Source organism: Gadus macrocephalus, chromosome 22 (genome assembly GCF_031168955.1).
Source record: "Gadus macrocephalus chromosome 22, ASM3116895v1".
NCBI classification, from domain to species: Eukaryota; Metazoa; Chordata; class Actinopteri; order Gadiformes; family Gadidae; genus Gadus; species Gadus macrocephalus.
In genome coordinates, this window is record NC_082403.1 from 17755684 (window position 1) to 17779122 (window position 23439).

The 23439-nt window shown below is 46.3% G+C and overlaps 1 long non-coding RNA gene across 1 annotated transcript; it reads right to left on the bottom strand.

The window, feature by feature from the left end:
* Positions 1–4178: 4178 nt before the first annotated feature.
* Positions 4179–5474, bottom strand: LOC132451709 (uncharacterized). The gene is made up of 2 exons (XR_009524191.1): positions 4734–5474; positions 4179–4656 (listed from the first exon to the last, which is right to left on the bottom strand). It is a non-coding gene; the product is annotated as an uncharacterized LOC132451709 (long non-coding RNA).
* Positions 5475–23439: the final 17965 nt, after the last annotated feature.

The following is a 23439-nucleotide window of genomic DNA, read 5'->3' on the forward strand; positions in this document are numbered from 1 at the left end:
GATTCTCAGGTCTTGCGAAGCACCGAATTGCTTTAAGGTACTACAGACCAATGGCGGATTCAGAACGTAATTTATGGGTGGGCCTAGGAATATCTGGATGGGCCTTGGTTTTTTTCAAAGATTAAAGGAACATGCATGTATATAGGCCTATATATATATATATATATATATATATATATATATATATATATATTGTTGCGGAGAAAAGTCTCTCAACGCTGCAGGACGTGGAAGGCAGATGTTCGGGAAAATGTCAGCAGGGCAGAAAAAAAAAAGTCCAAAAATAATTCAAGAAAAAAACACATATGGTATGAGGAAAGACAATTAAACATTAAAAATATATTTTTTTTTTCATTTTTTTCCATGAATCTGATTGGGGGGGGCCACTGTCAATCTGGTTGGGCCTGTACCAACCAGGCCCACCCGTAGATCTGCCACAAACACGGATCCGGCTCGATATAATAATCCTCTTTGTATTGTGGCTTCTTGATGTTGATGGTCTCTGTTAAAATGTGTTTGCTCGACCGTTTTGTTGTGAGCCCTGTATGTTTCTAGCTTGCTGGGAAGTTAGCGTACTCGCTACCAAACACGTTTCTTTTCATGGTTGTTTTGATGTTCGTCTGTCTCGTCCCCAAAATACAGTCTGAATCCCCGAATCCAGGTTCTTGTTTATTTAGATCACTAGACCGCTATTCAAATGCCTCCGATTTTTCTAAGCGTGTATAGCCTATATCATGATGTGATATGTCCGGCTGGCCATATAATGCAGTACCCTTCACGAGAGCTGCTAGTTAGCACATATTCGTCTGTAACAAACTGTTACGATACGTGCACCTCTGTTAAGTGTTAATATATGATTGCGCCCTTACTCTGAAGGGACAACGTGATGATGTCACTACGTTCTAGTGAAGTAACGCGCAGGTCAAACTGTCATGTTGTACATTGTCGTTGAACTGACTGGACAGTAGTCATAGTCTAAAGAGAATCTATCGCTTTGCTTATTCTTCACCACACCAGAGACGAAGAGTCACCGCCCCATCTCAGCTTAACAGGTTAATGACCCAAGAACGGGGTCGGGGGGGAGCCGGGGACGCAAACATTTTCCGAGAAAAAAAGTGGGGAATTATAGAGACTCTTATCTTTATTCAGCCATTGATACTTTGCCATTAGTTGTTGGGATACTGTTTAATGCCACTTTTTCTAATGATTCTGGGAGTTTCTAGAGTTGACGATGGCTCTGTGATGGTAGAGAGGTCATTGGTTGTTATTGGAATTCAGCGTAGGCCAATCCATCCGTGCATGATTCCGGAACCGGAATCATGAACTTTCGCTTTCACATCTATTAATCACACTGAGTTTATCTGTTTCGTAACGTGGAAGAGGAAGTGGACGTATTAGGATACATTCTAAGAATTATTACTCAGCAAGATCACAAGGATTTGCCACCACGGCCCCTCCGCCTCTGTCATCCTTATCTGACCCCCTTATCAGCAGGAGCTCAGGCTCCAGCCTCCATCTGGTCTCGGACCAGTCCGGAGGCCATCGTTAATGCTCGAACCAGACCTCTGACTCAGGCAAGCGCATCCCTGGACCGTCTGGATGTTTGGGATCAGGAAGACTGATTTCCATGTCGAGGAACGAGTTCACAATATGTCTGATAGGTTGAACCTGAAACATGTTATGAATATACTATTATATTAAAGGTCCCATGACATGAAAATCTCACTTTATGAGGTTTTCTAACATAAATATGAGCTCCCCTAGCCTGCCTATGGTCCCCCAATGGCTAAAACTTTCGTTTGGTGTAAAACGAGCACTAGCTGTTCAGGCTCAGGTGCGCTGATTTGGAATGTCTGTATTTATGACGTCACCAAGAATCTCAGCTCCTCCCCTTATGAGACTCGACCGTGCGAGTGCCACATGTGTGTGTGTGTGTGTGTGTGTGTGTGTGTGTGTGTGTGTGTGTGTGTGTGTGTGTGTGTGTGTGTGTGTGTGTGAATACACACACACACTGTAACGCAAGTATTTCTTGTCGGTTCTTTGACGTGTCTTGTATTTCCACAACGAGACTGTTGTGGGGGTTATCTGAGCCATGGTTGAGAAGGAATTGGAGGAAAGGAAATTTGGCTTTGACTCGCTGAAGTACATAAACTGCGACATGCCGCCGGTTGCCACGAGGCACCATCGCCCGGCAGCGGGCAGCCGGCAGCAGGCAGCGCCCGGTTCAGTCGACTTCAGGTTGATGTGAAAGTGGAAGAACCAGAGACGTCGCAGAACCCGACAAAGTCGTTTGTGATTCATAATATCGTCTGGAGGCGCACACAGCTTTTGGCCGTGATAATATGTATTAAATGATAAAGATTTCTATGCATTATATGATATTATTTAGATATAGAGCTCCAGGACTGTAACGCAAGTGTTGTACACTTTCTTATTATTTGGATAACCGTTCTTTTGGTGTTATGGTTGCATAACGTGTCGGACTCTCGTCTCTGGTATTTCTACAACGAGACTCGTATTGGGTGTTATCTCAGCCAAGGTTGAGAATGAATTGGGGGGAAGGAACTTTGGCTTTGACTCCCTCAAGAACATGAACCACGACATGGAGGAGAAAGGGATTGTTGGCGGCGAATGTCTCCCGCTTGAGACCCGCTGAGGGACCACCACCGGAGGCGGAGGTGCGTAAGCGCTGCCCGGCAACGATCCCTTTCTCCTCCTTGTCGCGGTTCAGTCTACTTCACATTGATGAGGACGTTGAAGAACCAGGAACGTCGGAGAACCCAACGCGGTCGTTTGAGATTCATAATATCGGCTCACACAGCTTTTGGCCGTAATAATATATATTATATGATATAGATATCTATGTAGGCTATATGATAATATTTAGATATAGAGCTCCAGGACTCCCGTGTGTTCTAGAATATTTACAGAACACGGCTAAAGGCTGTGCGCCTCGCCATTGCGATACATCCACTGTAAACAGAGCGCATGGTACCGTGGCTGCAAGCTGCTCAGGGCCACACCCCCACCCTCCTCCTTGACCCGCCTCGCTCCTCCTCATTTGCATTATAGCTACAGACACCAAAACAGCGCATTTGGGGGAAGCTCAATGTGCCACTGGCTCGGAGTGGCTGTAACTCTGCACCACGGCTGAATTTCGGGAACGTCTTTGAATACTGTGTTAGTTGCTCACTAATACCTATATTAAAGAATACATAAAATAGCATGTCATGGGACCTTTAAGTTGTTTTTTTCAGAACAGTTTGTCCTGGGTTAGTTGTGCTGTCATAGACGATGGCATCATTTTGGAAGAACCCATTGAAGTTCCTACTGGCAAATGACACAATGCAGGCATGTACAGGCCACCGTCATTCACACAAGAAGTGAGGGGGGTTGCAGTCTGCAACCTCACAGCAATATGTTTCTAAATTTAACACATTGGACCTTTATTATTAATTTGTTCTTAATCATTTTTTCATGTAAAAAAAACTACTTAGTATAGACGCCACACTGAAACATGAAAAGTAGTAACCCTAGTACCCATGGCTTGGCTCGGGTACCCCTAGACCCCACGCTTCTGGTACCCCTAGACCCGCGGCTCCGGTACCCCTAGACCGCGTGGCTCCGGTAACCCTAGACCCTGTGGCTCTGGTACCCCTAGACCCCCTGTGGCTCCGGTACCCCTAGACCCCCCAAGGCTCCGGTACCCCTAGACCCCGCGGCTCCGGTACCCCTAGACCACGTGGCTCCGGTAACCCAGGGCCTAGACCCTGTGGCTCCGGTACCCCTAGATCACGTGGCTCCGGTAACCCAGGGCCTAGACCCTATGGCTCCGGTACCCCTAGACCCCCCGTGGCTCCGGTACCCCTAGACCCTGCGATATTGATATTGGAGTGTAATCAAGTGCCATGGGCATACGCACGGCACTTCCCTTATATACCCACATACCAACACACACAAACACACACACAGACATACACAACCACACACACACACATTTTTTTGGGATTTGGAAATGTTGATGAGCACCACTTGAGTATGTAGTACACTCACCTAGAATAACAAAAATAAGGAAAAAGATTAAAAATTAAAAAAATATATATATGTTATATATATACAGTATGTATTATATATATAGTAAATTTGCTAGTAAGCAAGGACTCCACACTCCACACGCCGTGTCAAACATTTTTATGTGCTTGTTCATTTACACACTCACAAATACTATATGTTATATGCTGACCTGTCTGCAAAATAAATACACAGACAATGCTTCATACATGCTCAACGTAACAGAAAAGCAGATTCTAATTGGATTGGCCTGGAAGTGGCCAAATCTGTCACGGAACAGACGAGTGGACCCAAATGCTGGACACAGGGAGACGGAGACGGAATAAAGGAAAGGGGTTTATTCCGTAGACAGGCGAGTAGTCAGACAAGCAGGGATCAGGAACCAACGGGGTAGTCAGACAGGCGGGGATCAGGAACCGGCAGGAGAGTCAGACAGGCGAGGATCAGGAACCAGAAGGAGAGTCAGACAGGCGGGGATCAGGAACCGGCAGGAGAGTCAGACAGGCAGGGGTTCGATAACAGGCAAGCAAGGGAGCGACAGCAGGCGGGTAGTCAGGCAGGCAGGGGTTCGGCGACCGGAGAATACTAGAAAGGGAAGGAGAGAGTTACTACGGGGACAGGCTGCTATAATACTCGAGAATGCTGGTAGGACCGATACTAACTGTAAAGACGTAGCGACGAACTGGCGCCGGCTGATAGGAAATCCCCGGCTGATGTAGGGACGATCATTAAGGATAATTACGTCCAGGTGCGGGAGAAGGAGGCCCACCAGCGTCCCATAGCCACTAGATGGCGGCATTGGACCGCGTAGCAGGACGCGACAGTACCCCCCCCTCTAGGGACGCCTCTCGGCGGACGACCCACAGCCGACGGATGGTCCCGATGGAAATCCCGAACCAGCGAGGCATCCAGGATACTCCTCCGGGGAACCCAGGAGCGCTCCTCGGGCCCGTACCCCTCCCAGTCGACAAGATACTGGTGGCCCCGGCCGCGGCGACGCACCTCCAGGAGGCGGCGGACTGTCCACGCCGGATGGTTGTCGATGACCCTGGGCGGAGGTGGAGGCGTAGCGGGAGGAGACAACGGGCTGGTGGAGACAGGCTTGAGCTGGGAGACATGGAAGGTCGGATGGACACGGAGAGATGGAGGGATTCAGAGACGAACGGCACAGGGGTTGATGACAGACTCCACTTCGAAAGGGCTGATGAACCGGGGAGAGATCTTAGGGGAGATCCCCTTCAAGGGAAGATCCTTCGCCCGAAGCCACACCGACTGTCCGGGAGCGTACTGGGGGGCAGGCAGACGGCGCCTATTGGCCTGCAGTTGGGAGCGGGAGGATGCGCGGAGCAGTGCGGTGCGTGTGCGCTTCCAAGTGCGTCGGCACCTGTGCATATGAGCCTGGACTGACGGGACAGAGATCTCCTCCTCCAACTCGGGAAACAAACCCAGCGAGGCCATAAACGGGGACAAGCCGGTGGATGCGTTGACCAGCGTGTTGTGGGCATACTCGACCCAGGGAAGCTGAGAGGTCAAGGAGGAGGGGTTGGCGTTGGAGACACAACGGAGCGCGGCCTCCATCTCCTGGTCCCGCTCCGATTGTCCATTGGACTGGGGGTGGAACCCGGAGGACAGGCTGGGCGTGGCCCCTAAAGCCGCACAGAATGCACGCCACACCTGAGAGGTGAACTGGGGGCCCCTGTCGGAAACGATGTCCGCAGGGATGCCATGGAGGCGAAACACGTGCCTGACCAGGAGATCCGCGGTCTCACTCGAGGAGGGGAGCTTGGGAAGAGCGACGAAGTGTGAAGCCTTGGAGAACCGATCGATCACCGTGAGGATGGTGGTGTTCCCACCGGACGTGGGCAGGCCGGTGACGAAGTCCAGGGCGATGTGTGACCACGGTCGGTTAGGAATGGGCAGAGGCCGAAGCAGACCGGAACGGGGACGAGTCGAGGTCTTATTCCGGGCGCAGGTAGCGCACGCCGCAACGAAAGCACGGACGTCCGCATCCATGGAAGGCCACCAGAATCGCCGGCGGATGAAATCCAGGGTGCGCGTAATTTCTGGGTGACAGGTGAGCTTGGAGGAATGGCCCCAGAGCAGCACTCTGGACCGTACAGCGTCCGGGACGAACAACCGATTCAGGGGACCGGAACCAGGATCCGGCTGCTGCCTCTGTGCCAGGCGCACCGCAGACTCAACCTCCCAGGTGAGCGTGGCGATCCGACAAGCGGGAGGCAGGATGGTCGTGGGCTCAGTACTTGGGTCCTCGGGGGAGTACAGGCGGGACAAGACATCCGGCTTGCCGTTCTGGGAACCGGGACGGTAGGTCAACGAAAAATCTAATCTCCCGAAGAATAAGGCCCACCTAGCCTGTCGCGAATTCAGTCTCCTGGCTGACTGAATGTATGCCAGGTTGCGGTGGTCAGTCCAGACAATAAAAGGAAGGGCCGCGCCCTCCAGCCAATGCCGCCACTCCTCCAATGCGAGCTTGACGGCCAAGAGCTCGCTGTTGCCGACATCATAATTCCTCTCCGGCGGGGACAACCGACGGGAGAAAAAGGCACAGGGGTGGAGCTTGTGGTCGGAGGGAGAGCGCTGGGAGAGGACCGCGCCCACTCCAGTGTCCGAAGTGTCGGCCTCCACCACGAACTGAAGGGCGGGATCGGGCTGGACGAGGATGGGAGCGGAAACGAAGCATCTCTTGAGACCCCGGAATGCGGCCTCCGCCTCAGGTGTCCATGAGAATGGGCTCTTGGTAGAGGTCAACGCTGTGAGAGGTGCCGCGACCTGACTGTAGCCCCGAATGAACCGTCTATAAAAATGAATGTGTCTATAAAAATTAAGCCCAGGAACTGCTGCAGCCTCTTGTGGGTCGGAGGGGAGGTCCACTCGGCCACCGCTGAAACATTGGAAGGATCCATCCTGATCTGGCCCTGACCGATGATGTAGCCCAGGAATGAGACGGATGAGACGTGGGAGTCGCACTTCTCCGCCTTGACGTAAAGACGATTCTCCAGCAACCGCTGAAGCACCTGCCGGACGTGAACCCTGTGCTCCTCCACGGATCTAGAGAAGATCAGAATGTCATCAATATAAACGAATACAGAGCCGTCAACATGTCCCGGAGGACATTGTTTACCAGAGACTGGAAGACAGCGGGGGCGTTGGTGAGTCCGAAAGGCATTACTAAATATTCAAAATGACCCAAAGGCGTGTTGAACGCGGTCTTCCACTCATCCCCCTCCCGGATGCGGACCAAGTGGTATGCGTTGCACAGATCGAGCTTTGTGAAAACCACGGCTCCGTGGAGGGGAACGAAGGCAGAACTAATCAGAGGCAAAGGATACCTGTTCTTCACGGTGATAGTGTTCAGCCCCCGGTAGTCAATGCAGGGACGAAGCGAACCGTCCTTCTTCCCAACAAAGAAGAACCCCGCTCCAACCGGCGAAGAGGAAGGGCGGATGATCCCAGCGGAGAGGGACTCCCCGATGTACTCCTCCATGGACTCACGCTCGGGCCGGGAGAGATTGAATAGACGACTCCCCGGAAGAGGAGCCCCGGAAAGGAGGTCGATGGCGCAGTCATAAGGACAATGGGGGGGCAGGGACAAGGCGCGGGATTTACTGAACACCTCCCCAAGGTCGTGGTACTCCTCCGGAACGGAGGACAGGTCAGGAGGGACGGCGGCAGATGCGAGCTCCGGCGCCCGAGGTGACTGGGCGGACCGCAAACAATGGGACAGACAGTGTGTGCTCCAGGACACCACTCGACCGGTTCCCCAATCCATCTGGGGGTTGTGTGTCTTGAGCCAGGGGTAACCCAGAACCACCGGAGAGAAGGGACTGGTAATAACTAGAAGCGAGATGGACTCGTGATGATTCCCCGAAACAAGCAGTTTGACCGGAACAGTGCGGCGCTCCACCCGCGTGAGGGTCCTCCCGTCCAGAGCCTGGGTCTCGATAGGAGGATCCAGAGGAACAGTGTCAATCCCAAAGCGAAGAACCAGCTCCCGATCAATAAAACTCTCGTCCGCTCCGGAGTCCAGGAGGATAGAGAGCGGTAGTGTCTGATCCTGCCACAGGAGAACAGACTCCAGGAGGGGACGGGACACCGAGGGGTTACAGGAGCGGCTCGCCAGGATGCCTCGGGTTACTGGCGAGCCCGATCTTTTCCCGAGAGAGCGGGGCAGCCAGACCGGAGATGGCCTGACAGGCCACAGTAAAGACAGGCTCCGGAGCGCATCCGGCGTTCCCTCTCCTCAGAGGAAAGATGTGTACGTCCGATCTGCATGGGCTCGGGAGAGAGCCCCCGCTCACGGCGAGGTGGAGCGGAGAACGAAGGAGAGGGCCGAGGCGTTGCCGCTGACTCGAACGAGGGCGTGGGTACCGAATGTGAGCCTCTCTATCTGCGGCGCTCCCATAGTCGATTGTCCATTCTAATGGAGAGAGCGATGAACTGATCCAAACCCACCTCCTCCTCCCGAGAAGTCAACTGGTCCTTCGACTCGTCAGAGAGCGCGCCCAGGAAAACCCCCTGTAGAGCCTCCTCGTTCCAGCCGCTCTCAGCAGCAAGGGTGCGGAACTCCACCGCAAAGGAATCCCTGGCGAAGGCGAAGAAGACGCTGGGAAGCCTCTCTTCCCCGGACCGGATGATCAAAAAACCCTCCGCATCTCTTCGGTGAAGGCGGAGTAATTGTATGAAGCCGCGGAACCACGTTCCCATACGGCCGCCGCCCACGCGAGAGCCTCCCCTCGCAGGGAGCCGATCAGGTAAGCGATCCGCAACTTATCGGTGGGGTAAGTCTGGGGCTGAAGCTCGAAAACCAGGGAGCACTGTAGAAGGAAGGACCGACAGGTTCCCAGGTCCCCCTTGTAGCGTTCCGGGGCCGGAATGAACGGTTCACGGGATGAAGGCGCTGGGAGTGGTGTCGGAGAGACGGGGCGCTGGGAGTGAATCAAAATGGTTAAATCCCGAAGACTAGAAGTGATCTCCTGCAGAGTCCGATCGTGCTGCGTCAGGAGATCCCCCTGACGGGACACGACCTGGCGGAAAGCCTCTGCGTCAGCTGGGTCCATTTTGGCCAGTTCGTATTGACACGGAACAGACGAGGGGACCCAAATGCTGGACACAGGGAGACGGAGACGGAATAAAGGAAAGGGGTTTATTCCGTAGACAGGCGAGTAGTCAGACAAGCAGGAATCAGGAACCAGCGGGGTAGTCAGACAGGCGGGGATCAGGAACCGGCAGGAGAGTCAGACAGGCGAGGATCAGGAACCAGAAGGAGAGTCAGACAGGCAGGGATCAGGAACCGGCAGGAGAGTCAGACAGGCGAGGATCAGGAACCAGAAGGAGAGTCAGACAGGCGGGGAACAGGAACCAGCAGGAGAGTCAGACAGGCAGGGATCAGGAACCGGCAGGAGAGTCAGACAGGCAGGGGTTCGATAACAGGCAAGCAAGGGAGCGACGGCAGGCGGGTAGTCCGGAGAATACTAGAAAGGGAAGGAGAGAGTTACTACGGGGACAGGCTGCTATAATACTCGAGAATGCTGGTAGGACCGATACTAACTGTAAAGACGTAGCGACGAACTGGCGCCGGCTGATAGGAAATCCCCGGCTGATGTAGGGACGATCATTAAGGATAATTACGTCCAGGTGCGGGAGAAGGAGGCCCACCAGCGTCCCATAGCCACTAGATGGCGGCATTGGACCACGTAGCAGGACGCGACGTGACAAAATCAGTTATTAACCCAAAGAAAACTAAAATAATTAAATAATTAAATATAAATATCTATAAATCTATAAATATCTACTGAACACTTCATGATTTAGGCTCCTAGTTCAATAAATATTGCTATGGGGTAGTATAGTTTTGAGATTCCCTATGTCTGTCAAAAGCGTAATTCCTTTGTATAGAATGTTTTCGGTCTGTGATACCAAATATAGCTGCTGCTACATTGGGTTGGAAATCAATATTGAGCGCCTCAGATAATGTTTTAAGATCATAAACCAGTAAGTAACCAGAGCAGGGCATGACCAAAACATATGGGTTAAGTTGGCAGGGTGCTGGTGACATCTGAATTAGGGTATATTTTAACTAATCCTGCTTTGGAAATGTGAGCCCGGTGTAGAACTTTAAATTGTCCTACTTAATTTTTGCACAATAAGTACTGTCATTCACTCTATGTACAGCACAGTTCCACATGTCATCCTCCATGTCTTCCAACAACTCATCTGCCCAGTCCGCCCTTATCTTTGTGATGGTTATGTTTTTAAGAGAAGCTATACAATCATGTATTCTAGAAATTACGGGGGGCTCTAGCATTTCATCTAAGCCCGACACTGAGGAGACATTTGGGAAGTTGGGGTAATGGCACATAAGGAAATGGCGTACTTGAAAATATCGGAATAAACTAGATCGGTGAAGGCCAGATTTTTGTGATAAGATGTCAAAGCTGGCGAATAAACAATTTATGTAAATATCTTTAAACTTACAAATGCATAGTTTTTCCCAAAGAGAGAATGTAGCATCTAATTTAGCTGGGAGGATGAGGTGGTTATTGCATATAGGACTTAAAACCAAAGTACCGTCCTATCTGAAACCACATTTTCAGGGTATTAATGACAATTGGGTTGTATGTGAACTGGGAAATAGAAACGGGGAGACTGGAAGTGACCAGAGCCGTGAGAGACGTTGAGGTGCATGATGTAGCTTCGTAGTGGCACCAGTCTGTATCTGGAGTATGAAGGCAAAAAAATTTTTGCAGCCAAATAGAAGTTGAAAAGATTAGGAAGACCTAGGCCTCCCTGTAATTTAGGCGTCTGTAGAAGATCTATATGTACCCTAGGGTTTTTACCATTCCATATAAATAAATAAAATCATTATAAATACATTTAAAGAAAGATCTGGGAAGGAAAAGTGGGATACATTGGAACAGGTAGAGGAATTTGGGGAGCACACTCATCTTGATGCTCACCTTGGACAAGTGGAGTGTTCTCCATTTCTAATTTTACTTTAACTAGTAGCCTATAGGAGCATAATTTCTCTTGTGATATTAATGCCCAAATATTTAGAGCCGTTTCTAGACACTTTAAACTGTAAAATATTATCCTGGACTTGAAGAGCCAAGATATTAACAGGGTAGCATTCACTTTTACTCAAGTTCAGTTTATACCTACTGGCAAATGACACAATCCAGGCATGTACAGGCCACCATCACATATCAAGAGTAGGGTCCAAAGCAAATAATAAATCATCAGCATATAAGCTTAGTCTATGTTCTTCTCCTCCTCTAAAAATTCCTCTTATTGATGGCAATGATTTGAGTGGGATGGATAAGGGCTCTATGGCCAGGGCAAATAACAGTGGACTAATTGGATATCCCTGATGGGTCGCTCTTGACAGCGTGAAGTACTGTGATTGCCTACCGGTTGTTATCGCAGAGGCCTTGGGTGAGCTATGAAGGAGTTTAATCAATGAAATAAAATTTTGACCATAACCAAAACATTTTAAACACGTGAATAGATATTCCCGCTCAACCCTATCAAAAGCTTTCTCTGCGTCCAGCGAGATGACCACCTTGGGTGCCTCACTGGACGCAGGGGAGGGAATAATATTCAAAAGCCGACGGATGTAAATGAGTCACCCCAAAATGAAACCAGTTTGGTCAGCATAGATCACATCAGTCTTTGTGGTTTCTAGGCGTAAGGCAAGAGCTTTAGCTCGGATCTTCACATCACTGTTAGGAGGGAGATGGGTCGGTATGAACCACATTCCGAGTTATCTTTACCTGGCTTAAGCAGGAAAACAATTTATGCCTCAGAGAGTGTTTGTGGTAGTGACCCACGGGTCAAAGAATCCATAAACATTTCAAGTGGAATTGGGGATAGTTTCTTTGAAAAAGTTTTTAAAGAATTCTATTGGGTAGCCGTTGGGGCCAGATGTCTTACCACTTTGCATTGCCTTTACGCGTTAATAAGTTCAGACAACTGTAATGGGAGTTCGGTTTTAGGCTTATGCGTTTCATTTTTGGTAGGAGCCCAAAGATTGCAAAAGAAATGTTCCATATCAGTTCTATAACTGGTCACTTCTGACATATACAGGTTAGAATAAAATGAGTAGGATGTTTCATTAATTTCTCCAATGTCAGTAGTTAGTTTGCCGTTAGGTTTCCTTATTTGTTAGATTTGTTTGGCAACAAATTTGAACTTGTGTGCTGTGTGTGCTAAAAGGCTACCAGCCTTTTCTCGTGTTCATAGGCATATCCACGTCATTTTAACAGCATTCTTTTCAGTCTTACCAGTTGACAACTGGTTCAGGGGATGGAGACGTCGAGTATTGTGAGTCTACTGTGTTTATTTATTTAATAAGCAGCATTTATAACCGTGGCGTACGCACAAAACGGGGTTGAAAGTGGCGTACGTGACTTTCCACGCCAAGGTTGTGATCTATATAAAACTAACTTGACGGGAGAATGTGCGCAGCCCAAAGGAAAAGGAGAATTGGTGACACAGATGGTGTGGTGGTGAACTGAAGTCAGACTGAAGAAATTTAGAGTGAGAAGAACGATTATGATTCATCATAGCCCTTCATAAGTTTAATTTCAACCCGTATCATGCGTTAAATCTATGTAATCAGAATAATTTAAGTCAACTGCGTTATTTCTCAGTTATAACTCCAGAAACAACTCCTTAGAATCTAAATGAAAATTCAAAAGGAAAATTCTCTATATTTAATCCCGTCACTCCATACTGTCCACTGACAGCGCAACTGCATGGAATAAAGCATCTGTCCAACATGTGTCAATAACATAATATTTTTATGTGACACTGTAAACGGGTATTATTTTCACTCACTTAATTTTCATTGCTATTTGCGATCTAAATATTGAATTGTAAATATAACCCACTAAGAGATGTCCACTTCTTACTTTTATTGTATTGTATTTTATTTTATTTATTTATTTATTTATTTATTTATTTATTTATTTATTTATTTATTTATTTATTTATTTATTTATTTATTTATTCATTTATTTATTTATTTATAATCTTATCTTATCTTCTATGCTTGTAGGGTTAGCTTGTAGGGTATTTCTATTTCTATTGTATGGAGCACCTGGAACAACAATTTCCCCCCGGGGATCAATAAAGTATTTCTGATTCTGATTCTGAAACACATAATCAGATGTCAATTAAATCCCAAGTGTGGAAACCCAAGCCACATACTCATCACAATTGTTATATTATTGTCTGTTCCTCTTGATGCTTTTCATGACAAATCAGGCATCAAAAGGTGTCACGCTCCGATAAGGAGACGGACAGGAAGTGAACCCAGAAGCATGACTCGAGACAGGGGATACGAAAGTTCTAGTTTACTTCAAACAAAGTAAGCAAGGGGTCAATAACGGGCAGGCAGGCAGAGGTTTGACGACAGGTGGGAGGTCGGACAGGCGATGGGTCGGCAACGGGCAGGCAGGCAGAGGTTCAACGACAGGTGGGAGGTCGGGTATCCTGGCGTGTACAGGGCAGAACGTGAAGCTGATTCAGCTGCGCACACTTGTAGGCACTCTGTGATTTATGAAGCAAAGATTGCTTAGAGGTGTGCGTACGCAGGTTTTTATAAGCCTGAATAATTTTTAGAGCACGCAAAACTTGGCTTTTGGGCGTACATACACTTAGTAACGATCCCACGCACAGTTTTATAAATGAGACCCCTGGTCTTGTTCAAGTCTTCGCATCTTATAAATTGTTGCTGAATGTGATATAATCACACCACTGATCACAACCTTCAGTGTCTCCCAAAGCAGTGACGGGGAGATGTTCGCTTTTATTAAATTCTATAGTTATCAATTTCTTTGTTTATCAAATCACAAAATGAGCTTAAGGTTTTGTCTCATTTCCAAGGAGCACGTTCCAAATTGTTAAGAGGAAATGTGAGATATAGTAATACTGGGGCGTCATCAGATTAAATTATGGTCGAATAATCATCTTTTTAAGGATTTGGCAATTTTTTTGGGGACTGTAGATTTAGGATTAGGACGATCCAATATTGGGTTAATTATGCAATTCAGATCACCCCAAAAACTGTTTTTTGTGAGTTTAAGTCTGGTATTAATGAGACAACTTTACCTATGAATTTATCATCATCCCAGTTTAGGGTATATATATTAACCAGAACAACGGGTTTGTGGAAAAGTAGCCCAGAAGCCACGACAAAGCGCCCCTGAGGATCCGAAATAACAGTGGTAGCACTGAACTGGATTTTTTAATGTATCAATTTAGCTGTCCCATGTTTGGAGTGTTTTGGAGTTGAAATTTGAATGAAACACATGCCCCACCCAAGCTTTTCTGAGTCTAATTTGATCGTTTAACAACAAATGAGTTTCTTGAAGAAATGCAATTTCACTTTTTAAATATTTAAGGTGATATTCTAGCTCTTTTTACAGGCCCATTTAAGCCTTTTATATTCCAGCTAATGAATCTTACATTAGTTATTTTTTCCATGTTTAACCAGAGAAAAATAGTATTGTATTAACTGAAAAGCAAAGAAATGGTCACAACAAAAAAGTGTACTTTTTATGTTATTCTGTGCTCTCTAAGAAAGATAAAGAGATAAAAAAAATACAAGCAAAAATCTAGTGGTGTATGTATCCCATAACCCTGTCCCATACCCGAGACATAAACAAAACCAACACTAAGCCAGCCTGAGGCAAGCTGCAGGCATAAACCTATTTCCCAATACTTCTGGTATTACATCATATACTTACTAAGAAGGCTCCCAATGGTTTCCATATTATATCAACACACACACACACACACACACACACACACACACACACACACACACACACACACACACACACACACACACACACACACACACACACACACACACACACACACACACACACACACACACATACTTTTTACTGAACTGTTTCTAATGATCCTCATTCTAAGCTTGGGGTCATCATTCTAACATCCTCATTCTAAGCTTGCTATCTGACTTTTCCGTATGATTAAAAAAACGTGGAAATTCAGCTTCTTGAAATACTCCTGTTCCAGTGAATGTCTCTGAGTAATAAGGAGGGGAATTGGCAACGCTTAATGAGTTTGATAAACCTGTCCTTAGTACCAAGAGAGCAGCCATGCATGATATTAGCAGTAGTATTAGTAAAGTAAATAGTACTAAAAGGAACAAATGGAGAGATATTAAAACTGTTTAGAGTGAATCAGATTGTTTGTGTCTGTGTGTTATTTGTTTCACATAAAACATTAAAGTTTGTGCTAGAGCCCTTTCACTCTCTCATTGACGTCAGTGGGACACTTGTGTGATGCATCACACAGCATTCCTTTGCACGAGCATGTCTTATGGGGAACCAGAGAAAGGAGCACTCCTCTTATTGAGCTGATATGGAGCGGGTCTCTGAACTGGGGATCAACCCGTTGGACTCACTGACACCAATATCATCCCACTGCAGACACAAATGGGCGTTCTCGTTTGGTGGGGGTTCCCGTTTACGCAGACTGGAACGCCCCCTTCTTATTCTTCTTATTCTTCGTCTTATTCTTCGCCTTTCTCGCTGAACTGTATTAAAATGTCAAAGTGTAATACACCGGAACCATGTAAATAGTGTTGTAAATAAACTTCCAAAGCTTTTCAAATCTTATTTGGAAAATAACTTCACATGGTGTGTCTTTTTAGAATTTATTCGTTACCAGCATTCGTAGTGTTGATCAGCAGTGAAATAGTCCGCCAAAGACGACTTGCACTTGTGGATACCCATGCAAGTGAACGGAGCGTTCCACGGCATTGTGAAGACCTGTGTAATAAAGGCCTATAATATTTCTGTTCATGGCATAGATTTTTTCCTCAGATTAGGCCAATAAAGCAATGATAACAAAAACAAAAAAAACATAAACGCTCGATCAAAGGATAGTGGTGGGAAATATCGGCGGGCCGGGTCGGGTCAATCAAAACCCTCATTGTTTAACATGAATTGGCTAAACAAATGACCACTGTAGCATATTTAAACACAATTCAAATTGTGCTGAGAATTATTTCCATTGGTCATTCTGACCGGGGACATTTAGAATTTTGATTTTTTTTCTTCTCCTTCTTTGCACGGCTGTCAACATCCGGAACATTCGCTAGTTGAATTTTCTCAAAAAGAGAAATTTCAAAATAAGTTCTAGTAGTAAGTACGGGTAGCATAGAACTAACGTTAGCCAAGTGGGGGCTCCATGATTGCTAAATCTAATGAGAGAGGTAAAATTGCCATTAAGGAAGGAAAGTATGCATTGCGACTGTGCTTCGCAGTATGCCTTGCGAAACCCAGTATGCCTTTCCAAACACCTTGTGATTGGTCGATGAAACGCTACCAGGAACGCCTAAAGGGCGTTCTTGTGTCATGACGGAAACGCCCAAGCCTGCAGATGGGACCCTTCTCACTGACACGGACGTGTTACATCGTGCACTCCCTACTGAAGAACGAAGAACGCAAAAACCCTGGTTCTGTAAACCTCAGGGTGCACTCACACTAAGCCATCTGTACCTTGCCCCCTAAAGTCTAGATCATGTGAGCACGCCATCCGTAGTCAAGTACAGTTAAATTCTGTGTCCTCAGTTCACTTCGAGAGTTGTGCTCAGGCCACGGTACAGATGCTAATGAACCCTCACGCGCACCCGCACGGAAACGCAGTGTTGTGCCTGAACACGTTCATATTTTGGGCGAACGTGAACTGAACGTACTGCATTACTGCCTGATGAACGTTACTGTGAACTCGTTCATTCTGGTGTCTGTGAACGGCACGCTCACTCGGTTTAACTTTGTTCAATAGGGGGGTTATTTGTTTATCAACACGGGGGATGCGCTCGCAGAACGCCGTGTTGTGACCAGTTGCCATGGTTATCTCCGTGTTGGTTAATTTGCAGTTGCGGTGTTGTCAGTTTACTGTTATATTAAACTGTAATCAGAAAATGCGGTTATATGCTATAGACCCTATAGTATCTGTCGTATAAAGGCTGGGACGAATTTCAAATTATAAATATATATACTTTATTTTTAAAGTATAGACCGTCGCGATTCCCTTTGAAACGAATGGCGCAGTGATTATTCTTCAAAACGAGAGCTGTTAAATTGGGGAAAATTAATTATACTATAATCAGACAACGCAGTTATATGCTGTATAGACCCTAGAGCATCTGTGGCATAAAGGCTGAGATGAATTTTGAATTGTAAATATGTACAATCCATAACGTTAGCTCTCTGGCTTGTTGGCCGGAAACGGAAAGGGGGGCTGTTTATGTTTGGTTGTAGTCTTTCGCTCCGTTCTCCGTCTCAACAGTAGGGCTAGAACCGAGCGAAAAGACTACAACCAAACGTGAACACCCCCCCTTTCTGTTTCCGGTCAACGAGCAATGAGTCTTCCAACAGAAATCAATGGGATTTACAAAATGCGCTAAATGTGCAATAAAACACGATAGAAACTGTATTTCGCTACGATACTTGATTTAACCACTCTATTTCATCCTAAACAAACAACAAAGGGGGCAAAATGTTCAAAATACCGTAATAAAATAATAGCTCACAGCAACATTGAAGAAAAGAAATATGAACTAGTTCATTTTTTGGAACTGTTCACAAAATATTAAATTATTTTAACTGAAATAGTTCATTTAAAAATTTGTGAACTGAACTTTGAACTAGTTCACGTAGAAAGTGAACTTTCCCGCAAATGCGGATACGCAACCTGTATGTACAAGAGGCAACCGTAATCAGGCCCAGTTAAGATTGCCTAGTGTGAGCACAGGCCAGCGGCACAGTGGCGGTCAATCATACGGGCAACTTTTCCCAGTGTGAGTGCGCCCTCAGACAGCTTTAGACAGGCCAAGGTTAAGATCCCCCCCGCCCCCCCCCCCCCCGACTCAGAAAGACAACCAAACAGGGGGATCAGGGTACAGCCTGTTGAATCCCCCTTACCACTCCAATTCACCCCAGATACAATCAACCACCACAAACCATGGGCCCCTCGCTCCTGTCCTGCCGCGTCCAAGAACCTGGCCTTACAGAGCCCCGTGACCAGAGGCCCACATTCTCACAGTCCAACCACAGCTCAGGGCTCTCCTCTGGGGGAGGAAAAATAAATTATGTTATTTATTAAAGAATTTATTTGGAAGGTTTTTATCGAAGAGTAAGTAAGACAGGAATGTATGGGAGAGAGAGGGGAGGACATGCAGCAAAGGACCCCGGGCAGGACTCTAAAACGTGTCGCTGCGGGCAGGACTGAGCCCTAATGCTACCCGCTCTACCCGCTGAGCCCCCGGGGAGCCCCGGTCGGTTTTTTTAAAACCCTCACGGCGGAGTTGCGGCACACCCAACTGTCCCAGCTGACAGACAGCGTTGACGCCCATCCTTGGCACGAGGAAACGTCTTCAATCATCGGATGAGGGGCAAAGATTACACAGCAAGAGGAAGGTCAGAGGTGGGTCACACCAACCAACCAAACAATCAAATCTCACCTGAAAACGTATCTATTCATCCAAGCCTACTCCCTTTGAGTCAGTTGCATTCTTGGGACTAGAAGGAACACACTGTTTTTTCTCTTGTACACTGTTTTATTAGTTGTTTTTTTTTGTTGTTTTTTGTTTGCTACTATGGATGTTTGATTTTGTAAGGTGACCTTGAGTGTCAAGAAAGGCGCCCATAAATAAAATGCATTATTATTGTTATTATTATTATTATTACACCAGAGGTGCAGTCAAAAGGCCTTGAGGATTGCGTTGCATGGACAAAACCCTGACGGAATGTGCTAACCGGGAAGTTCTGCGTGGTTCTTCCCCAGAAAATGAGTCATTATCCCTGATGTATTGGCACATTATCAAATACTATTTTGAGTTTTGTTGTGTCATGTATCATAACATGACTGTTAAATATTTCAATTTCTTCATGTTGATCAATTAAGGATATCAAACAGAGATTACAATTAATTTTAAAGAGCAGAAGAGCAGAGAAAAACTCTGTCACCTATCAGTATCAATAGCACTTCACATTGTGGTCGGCCTTTTGACAATGTTATACGATGAGGATGTTGAAAAAGTTATACTTTTGTGCAGTTTGTACATGTTACAGATGGTTGAAAACTATCAATATGAAAATGTAGTCTCACAAATCAGACTACTGTACTGCTGGATCAGAAATGAATGAAGAAGTAGAAGTGTTTAACCTGTAATCCACTATAGACACCACTAGATGGGGCTATTTGATAGACTTTAACAGTTCATGACGTCAGCGATCTGGATGCCACAGCGTTGCACCTCCAAATGCAAATGAACAAACAAAGAACCAACCAAATGTCTGTACACTGATTCTGTGTGTTTGAATCTCTGCATTTTTTCATCCACATCGTGTGTGTGTGTGTGTGTGTGTGTGTGTGTGTGTGTGTGTGTGTGTGTGTGTGTGTGTGTGTGTGTGTGTGTGTGTGTGTGTGTGTGTCCGTATCTAGGTTCACACTGACTGCTGGGTGCACGTGTTGCAGAACTGCCCCATAAAACAATTAATTATTTCAAGTATCAACAATGCATGTCCAGCCTCTTTCATGCTAATCAACAAGCATGCTTATCCTTTTGGTGGTCTCTCTTCACATCTGCTACTGGACTTGAGTAACCTATAACTTTTCATGTTATATCACTGCACTCTTCATGTCTATGTCCTCATGTGCTGTTCCTCCATGCTTGCTTATTCCCATTCTTTCATTTCCCCAACCATTCCCTCTTTTCCTTCCCTTTTCTTTCTCCTGTCGTTCCATCACATCTCTTCCTCTCTGCTCTCTCAACACATTCCCTCACTGCATTCTCCTTCTCTCCTCTCCTTCTCTCCTGCTTCTATCTCCTCTCTTCTCCCCTCTCCTCTCTCCCATCCTCTCTCTCATCCTCTCCTCTCTCTCACCCTCTCCACTCTCTCATCCTCTCCTCTCTCTTATCCTCTCTCTCATCCTCTCTTCTCTCTCATCCTCTCATCTCTCTCATCCTCTCTCTCATCCTCTCCTCTCTCTCATCCTCTTCACCCTCTCATTCTTTCCTCTCTCTGATCTTATACTCTCTCTCATCCTCTCCCTCATCCTTTCTTTCATCATATCCTCTCTCTCATCCTCTCTTTCATCCTCTCCACTCTCTCATCCTCTCTCTCATCCTCTCCTCTCTCTCATCCTCTCTCATCCTCTCCTCTCTCTCATCCTCTCTCTCATCCTCTCCTCTCTCTCATCCTATCCTCTCTCTCATCCTCTCTCTCATCCTCTCCTCTCTTTCATCCTCTCTCTCATCCTCTCCTCTCTCTCATCCTCTCTCTCATCCTCTCCTCTCTCTCATCCTCTCCTCTCCTGTCTTCCTCTCTCCTGCTCTCATCTCAAGTTTTCCTCTCCCTCATAGATAGGGAGCTTGGACCACTAACTGTGTGCCTCGCTCTCTGCCACACGGGGGCTTTTCAATATTTAATCAAGAGTGCGTTCACTTGAGATCTGTTTGTAAGCATGTATATAAGAGAGTGAGGACTTACGTCTATGCGTGATGTGTGACGTGTTTGGGTGTGTGGGTGAGCATTTACTAACTACGATGAATGTCATCTTTTTATGTAAGCTTCATAAAATAATCTTTTTCTCTGCTCAATGGACGCATACCGTTTTATTCCATTTCTCCTTTATTTCATTCTCTTTTGTTTTTCTGCCCACAATAATCTCCTTATGCATTATTATTCAAGACGCCCAGGGTGTACTGTATGCACACTGCTATGCTAATGTGTCATTTATGTATATGTGTGTTTGTGAGTCTCTGTGTATGCGCGTGTGTGTGTATGCGTGGGTGTGTGTGTGTGTGCGTGCGCGTACATGTGCATTTGTGTTTTATCTTCCTACAAACTCGACTTTTATTACCTTCATATACTTTATCATATTTTTTTTAATCTTTTCTTCCATTCTGTTATTTTTGACAAGATTATATTTTCAGCTCTTTGCAATCCCCGGTTTCACTGACTAACCCCACGAAAGGGATCCTAACGACAGAGTGCCACCCACTGTTGGGAGAGGATGACTGTCATCGGAGACCTTCCATATGCAAATGCAATTTCTGATGTAAACATAACATGGATTCTCACACAGAGCCATTTTAGAGGAAGTTATTAACAAAGCTCCACTCTTAATCAGGAAGTGCGTTGTTGTCTATATTCTACTCTCTATGTGTGTTACACTTTAGGAATAACATCAATTAGACTCATACTGTATGTATCTTTCCTCAATAACCTTGCATATGCCTGGGTTGGCGCCTGTGTGAGGTTGACTGTGGATTGACAATCCTATTTGATGTACAAATATATTTATGAAGTATTTATGAAGTTCCCCTATCAGCATTAAGGACACTGGAGATCACATGAAAGAGAGACATATTGAGAGAAAGAGAGAGAGAGAGAGAGAGAGAGAGAGAGAGAGAGAGAGAGAGAGAGAGAGAGAGAGAGCAGGAGGTTTAAAGCTTCCTTCATCTTTAGCAGTAACGCCTGTAGGCTAAGGCCATTTGAGATGGTACCTGGTCTTCGTATTGGGCGGGCTCCAATACGAACCCTTTGTATTTACGTTGATGACAGCCAGGTCCTGGGATAATCAAGCTTATGACGAGGGCGCAGTAGATGTGTATCTGGAGCCTGCATCGAGCAGCAGACGTGGCAAACGGACAAACCGAACCGCGCGAGGAACACCATGGTCTTCATCATGGAGATGATGAAGAACATGGTGGTGCGAGGATCACCATGGTCTTCATCATCTCCCCCAGTTGATTGGTTTCGGCGATTGGCAACTGAAAGCAGCATGAGGTTGAATATTCCCATGTTCATCTTGTGGGTTTTAATACCACAGTTCACTATGTATATCTCATCCCTGTGTGGATGAGAAATTATCAATGTGGGACTGTGCCAGCTTTTGTGTGTGTGTGTGTGTGTGTGTGTGTGTGTGTGTGTGTGTGTGTGTGTGTGTGTGTGTGTGTGTGTGTGTGTGTGTGTGTGTGTGTGTGTGTTTAAGGGTGTGAGAGAGAGAGTGAGAGTCAGTGTGCAAATGTGTTCGCCGATGTGCCTGAATGTTCGTTCTGTCTCATTACCATCGGCAGCATCTATGTCATCCTAATCTGTAATCCACGTCGCTCAGAGCAGCCAATTATCCCGGATTACAAACCCTATCAGAGACGCCCGGCGGCAGACATCTCTGTTCACGTGGTACCCACGATGAACTCTTTATTCCACAGCCGGGGGCCTTCCAGGAGTGCTACATCCATCAGCTCCATTTCCTTTTTTTAACACGCACTACGTTTACACTTTTTGATGACCCCCCCTGGGTGGATTTTAGCATGGGCATCCAGGGCTCGCGTTGGGTTTTTGTTGCTTTTAAATGGAAACATTTTAATGTGAGGTAGTGGCAAGGCATTGGCCAATTAGTTTTGCCCGCAGGAAAACTTGGAGAGACCAATTTAAAGTTGAGTTTTACAGAGTTTCTTTCTGGACTTTTTTATAGGGTGTTTTTTAAGCGAGGTAGGAGGGTCGGCCATCTTGGCAGGAAATGAGTTCTCTCAGAAGTGGGGGGATGGGTAAGGATAGGAGCGTTGGAGCGTTCAGACAGGAGCCATTCACACCATACCTTCAAACAGCACAATAGTGCTTGACTTGGTGCCATTGTGTGCTGTACCGACTGTTCCAGATTGATGGTAACTGGTCAAACTTGAATGACTCAGCCTCACAGACAGTGAGTGAAACAATGGTGTGTGCCTTGCATGTTCAGGAAGTTAAATTCCTTTTAAAATACATTTTTATATTATTATTACAATTAAACAAAGTAAAACAAATAGATTCACACCATATGTTGACAAGGCACTGTCGTGCTACTTGGTTTTCAATTTATTTTCAACGATACTAACTATTCCAGATTGATGTGAGAGCAATCTCGAATAGTTGGTAGTGACAATGAACAGCAGAGCAAGATTTAATAGTTGGTGGCTGACACTAAATAACATCAACAAAGAAGAATTATATTACAGTGTTAACGGAAGGGTTGAGACTCTTAGAGTAAAGCGATTGCGAGTATGTTGCATTGAATCCCATTCATTTAAAAAATGCTCATGTTATAATGAATAAACCCAGTGAAAGCTTAACAGTTTGTAATGTCATGGGTGTTGGCATGACATGAGCTTGCTGTACAAATGAGGCTTCCAATGGCCCATGCCCCAGCATGTTGTAACACTGGGTTATTGGCATAGCAGCTGCACTGCTATGCCAATAACCCATTATAGTTAAAGTAGGCTTTACGCAAAGGTGATGCATGGGCCAGTGGTCTGAT